This window comes from Trachypithecus francoisi, unplaced genomic scaffold, assembly GCF_009764315.1.
Source record: "Trachypithecus francoisi isolate TF-2019V2 unplaced genomic scaffold, Tfra_2.0 Lachesis_group0, whole genome shotgun sequence".
In the NCBI taxonomy this organism is placed as follows: domain Eukaryota; kingdom Metazoa; phylum Chordata; class Mammalia; order Primates; family Cercopithecidae; genus Trachypithecus; species Trachypithecus francoisi.
The window spans coordinates 61,957,320-61,962,990 of NW_022681453.1; the positions used below are offsets into that span (position 1 = coordinate 61,957,320).

General features: G+C 49.7%; 1 pseudogene; it reads left to right on the forward strand.

Moving 5' to 3' along the window:
• Positions 1-2,568, forward strand: LOC117078192 (annotated as a pseudogene).
• Positions 2,569-5,671: the final 3,103 nt, after the last annotated feature.

Here is a 5,671-nt window from a genome sequence, read left to right on the forward strand (position 1 = left end):
ATGGTGGGGCTGCACCCCTGCTCTCCCTCTCCAGTCTCTGTGGCTTCTGGCATCCAGGTAAGCATCTGAACACCTGCATTTACACCTGGATCCTGTCCACACGCTAAGCTCACACCAGTCACTGCACATCAGGGCCTCCTCAGCTACTTGGGAGGGCAGCTGACTGCTCCTTCCCCTGGAGTGAGGGGATGGCCGCCTGTACCCCTCCCACATCTGTCTTCACAGTCACTGCTCTGGGCAGCAAGGGGGCAGAAATGAGCCCAGCTCCTCTCTTCCCTCAAGCCTGTCCTTCTGGCCTGCCCCTCAGAATGTGTCCTGGAAGGAAGGGGACAGGCCAGAGCACCCCGTTTCTTTATTCCTTCAGGCTTTTTCTTGCTTTAGCCTTAGACTCTGTCTACTCTTAGGAAGCAGACATTTTGGAAAGTGTATCAGTCATCTACTGCAAAATCACACTGCGTAACAACAAGACACCCTTAGAGCATACTGTAAATGCCTATCAGCGTGTACACCTGCAGTTTCTGACCAGGACCAGTCGTAAGTGTGGTCTGGCTCTCAGCTGGGGTCAGGCAGGTGTCAGCAGGCAGCTGCAGGCCATTTGGGCCAGTGCGCCTCAGCAGTAGCAAGATTAGAATCACCTGGAGAAGTTGCCCAGCACTTTGAAGCTCACCCATCTAGGGCTCGCTCACATCTGCAGGTCAAGTGCTGTGGGCTGCCCCGGAGGCCTGGGGTGCCTCAGCTCTGTGCATATGTTTCTCCTACTCTGGCAAGCTGACCTGCCATGTTCTCATGGCAGTCGCAGAGGCACTCATTACTAACGCACCCTTCACCCAGAGCCTGAGTGGGTCATGTGACATGGGGGCGGCTTACATCGAGGGGAAGGATCCAGGCCTCTAATGCAATCAGCTGCCTTAGGAGGTGTTGAGGGACACAGACTCAGATGTGGCCAGTTTCACCCAGACTGTCTTCCCCTAAACCCACGCCTTCCTAGTGCCTTGGTGCATCCGTGTGTCCATCTCACCTGGCACTGTTCTGAGCTGTTTCTTCTCTTTGCCTCCAACACCTGGTCAGGAAGGGTGCTCTAAGTGTTCCCAAAGCTTACCTGCTCCCCTCCCTCCCACTGCTTCCCTGGGTTCTAAGTGCCATCACCTCTTTCCTGACTCCTGTCCGGCCCCTGACTTTGCTGGTCTCTGCCCCCACCCCACTGCAGCCAGAGTGCACTTTGGAAACAGACCTGCCCACTCACTGACATTCTGAGGCAGGTCTCGTGGGGGCCACCCTGCCTGGGAGGAAGGTCAAGTCTCCCTCCATGGGGGTTCCTTCTCACACTCCAAGAGGAGCCCCTTGCCATCAGCTTTCCTTGTTTGTGACTCCAGCAAGGAGGATACAGCTGTTTTGGGATTTTTCTTCCTTTTCTTCCTAACACCACCTCAGTCCCCCACAGAGCTTAGCCATCAGTCCTCTGGGGTGCTTGTGTGCCACATCGAGGTGGGGGCTGGGGACTCATGGGGATGGGAGGGAATGACTCTTAATTTGACCCAAGACATTGCCTCAAAAAAAGACTGCATGCCCCCCAGCCCTCTCTACCACCATGAACTACAGAGGGTGCTGTCTTGACCCTCCTGGACACTCTGGGATGGCCTCACCCCTTCCTGAACCTTTTCTTTTCTGTTTTAACCACTGTCTGCTCCATGGTGGGGGAGCCAGGAGAGCAAGCCCAACATGTGTCACCAGGCTTGGGGAGAGCAGATCCCTTCAACAATGGGACAGCCACCTCCTGGGAACTAGCCACACAGAAAAATCTCTCCCATGTCTCCCAGCCCTGGGAGGAAATCCACATACTCACAGCTGCCTCGGCCTCCAGGCTGGATGTGGGCTCTGCCCGGGGCCTCTGTGCCTGTGTGGGAAACAAATTTCTAACTGACCCGGCCCGCTGGCTGGGCATGCAGACAGCTGTGTCATCCATTCCTGCATGGGTTCCCCCGACAAGCTTACCCAGCCCTGTGGGCTTACCCATGGGTGCACTATGGCAGGTATCTCTGGATGGAGTATCCTACTCCAGCTGCCTTGGTGCCTTCGGTATGGCTGTATTGAAGGGGCACCTCCAGCTTTGATCCCCTCATGGGAAGTCAGTACCTGGCTGTCTTGGCCCCCAGCCTATTTCCTCTCCCACCAACTGCAGGATTCCCACTCACCTACTTCTCAGCTCCTCCCATTCTGGGCAGGGCCATCTCCAGCTACTGTCCCCAGGTGGGATGCCAGACTCCAGCCAGGGCTGCAGTTAGCAGGGGAGCATCCAGAGGAGCTCCGGACTTGAAGACCTGCAAAGCCCCTCCTTCAGAATGGGCCTCCAGGTTCAGTATTTGGGCGCCTTTGCCCGCTGCAGCTCAGAGCTCTGCCCCCTGCCCCTTCCCCATTAAGGATTCTCAGTCGAACCCTGTCTGCCCCCGCTCCTCCTCCTGGTCACCCTGCAGGGCCCACCACTGCTTCTTCGAGTGCCAATTAGCCCTCCAGACCCACCCAACAATCAGAGACAAGTCTGGTGGAGCCCAGCCACCTGTGGACTTTTAGTTTTTGGAAGCGTCTCAGATGTAAGTTCACTGTCCTTAGTACAGAACAGATGCTCATGAGTCCATGCAGGGCTGATCTATTTGGTATTTTTCTACCTTTTTTTTCTTCTTGCCCTCTAACCCTGATACCAGCACCTTTTCTCCTCCCTAGCCCTTTTTCTGGGCCATCACTCTAGTAGATTTGCGATTAAGTCCCCAAATATGCATGCATACAACCTTGTGAAATGAGCTGTGCATGCGTATGTTTTTAAATTACATAAATGATGTGCCATAAAAACTGTTTCTTTGCTCTTTATCGGCAGGCACGATATTTAAGATCATTGCACTGTGCTGTATGCACATTTTGTTTGTGGTTCCAACTGCTCTCAAGGACATCATTCCCCCCGCCTGCTGATGTTGGCTGCCTTCGATTCCCTGCTATAAATATTCCATGGAGAGCCCCAGGGAAAATCCCCAACACCACCTCTTAGGGCTTGTGTGAACATTTTTCTGAGTCATGGGAAGATGGTGCTTGATTTTATTTGGGACGACCAGCAGATCCCTCTCCAGAACAGCTTCTTCCGCTTCCCACATGAGCAGTGCCTGAGCTGCGCCCGCAGACTGTGGCCTCTTGCTGGAAGCCCACTCTGACTGCCTCCGTGTGGATAGGCACAAAGTGGCAAGCTATTGTTTTGGTTTGACTTCCTGTCAGCCCTTTGGCCTCCTCTGTACATTATATAGAATATCTTTCAGTCATTTTCAGGATTGTAAATTCTGGATACGCATTTTCATTCTTAGGCCGTGCAAATGTCTCCTCCATGTCTGTCAACAAATATGACCTTTGCCAGGGGTTCTCAAAGTGCCCCCAAACCCAGCGTCAGCATCACCTGGGAACTTGTGCAAAATGCACATTCTCCAGTCCCACCCTAGATTCTGATTCACAAATTCCAGATATTGGGTTGACAGCCTGTTTTGAGTCCACCAGATGATTCCGATGCACTCTCAAGTTTGAGGACCACTGGTTGCTGCTATTTCTCAATTTTAAAAAATTGTATGTATGCATATAAGTTTTATCTTTGTATTTTAATTCTACGTTATAATATATGATATATAATACAGGTAACTATTAATATATTTATTTAAAAATATATGTGACTTTGTAGTAAGTCCTCCTTTTTTCCCCCTTATTTTCCTTCCTTCCTTCTTGCTTTGCTTTAGAAGGCCCAAACACAACCATGAAAGTCCTTGGTGTCTTCCAGGTTGCACGGATCCCCTCTATTTTTAAATACCCTTACAGTTCTCCCTGGATGTCACCTGGGAGTCCATCCTTATAGATAATGTTACATAGGGACCTGAACTTATTTTTTTCCAGGTCACTGCGAGGTCCAGTGCTATTAAATAAAGCATCTTCCCTATTGATTTGAGGGCTCATCTGTGTATGTGCCAGGCGTTTGTGTGCCCAGGGGTCTGTTCCTGAGCTCTCCAGGCTGTGCCCCGGTCTGTCCCTTCATTCACTCTACTTCTGTTTGTTGCATTTCAATACATGTTGGTATCTGCTAGGCCAACTCCTCCTAGCCACTCTAACCCATTTTTGCTCTACTTTTTCAGACTTGACAGTGATTTATAGTTCTTTTCTTCTATATTAATTTTGAAGTGAATTTATCTAATTCCTTCAAAGGAATCCAAGTAGATTGATTAGGATAAAAACGTATAGATTAAGTTAGAACAAATTGACATCTACCTTGTTAGCTTGCTCTATTCATGAGCATGTTATATTCATTCACTTAAGATCTTCGTGGTGTTTGTTTTCCTTTAAAGCATTTATTTATAGACATTTATATGTTTTCATTTTTAATTAAAAATGTTCAATTGCAATTTATAAGTTCTCAGTTTATTCTGTCGGGTCTTATGAGATAATTATCATACATGAAATAATTCATTCAATAAATGCGCATAGAGCATACGAGGTATGCCAGGCATTGTCACAGGTGCTGGAGATAGAGTAGTCCAGAAAAGCAAGTCCTTACTCATGAAGCCTTCCATCTATCTGAGAAGAGGCGGCAAACAAATAAATAGCGGCTGGTGGTAAGTCCTGTGAAAGAAAGTTAGAGTAAGGAGGACACAGAGTGATGGTGGGTGGGCTCGGGGAAATGCTCACCAAAAAAAGTGACTTGAGCAGAAGCTAGGAGGAAGGGGTGGAGCAGAGGAGAGGGAGGAATACCCTTGCCTTATTCCAGGAACAGCAGGGAGGCCAGTGTGGTTAGAACACAGGCAGGAAGGGTTGGAAACAATGTCAGTCACGGGAGTTGTCTGAGGGTTTGCACAGAGGAGTGAGGAGATCCACCTCAGGCTGATGCTGTGAGACCAGACGGAAGGTAGAGGAGGCAGCACGGAAATGGAGACCAGTCGGAAGGCTGAGAGTCTAGGCGAGGTGAGGATGTTTCTTCCCGGTGGTGGCTGTGAGGGAGGTACAGTGTGGCTGAATTCTGGATATATTCTGATGGTAGAAATGAAACATGCTGCTGTGTCAGGTGTAGGGCTTGCCAGAGAGAGGAGTGAAATGACTCAAGAGCATTCGATCTGAGCTCCTTGAAGCACAGAGCTCCACTTATGGAGATAAGAATGGCTCGTGGGGAAACAGAAGGACCTGGAGCTCTGTTTGGGGCACGTTGATTCTGTGATGCCTTCTCCAGCAAAACAGGGTTGTTGTGTAGGCAACTGGATGTGAGTCTGGAGTTGGGAGGGCTGGGCTGGGTTGATGTGCACGTTTGAGAGTTGTCAGCACAGATGGCTTTCAGGTGTCAGAAGTAGATGAGATTCCTTTGGGTGTATGTGCAGGGCAGGGAGGAAGAGGGACAAAGACTGAGGCTTGGGACCCTCCAACATTTGAGAAGATCGGGAGAAAAAAGTATGGTGAGTGGGATGGGAAACAGGAGAGTGAACGAATTGCAAAAACAGCATTCCTAGCTGTGCCAACTACTGCCAGCAGAGTGATTCAGACCAGGGCTGGCTTCAGGTTGGAGATGGCAGAGGTCATTAGTGACTTTAATGAGAATATTTTTGGTGGATGATGAGAACTTGAGTTCAAAAAAGCATGAGTCGTATTAGATGTTAACACTGGAGTA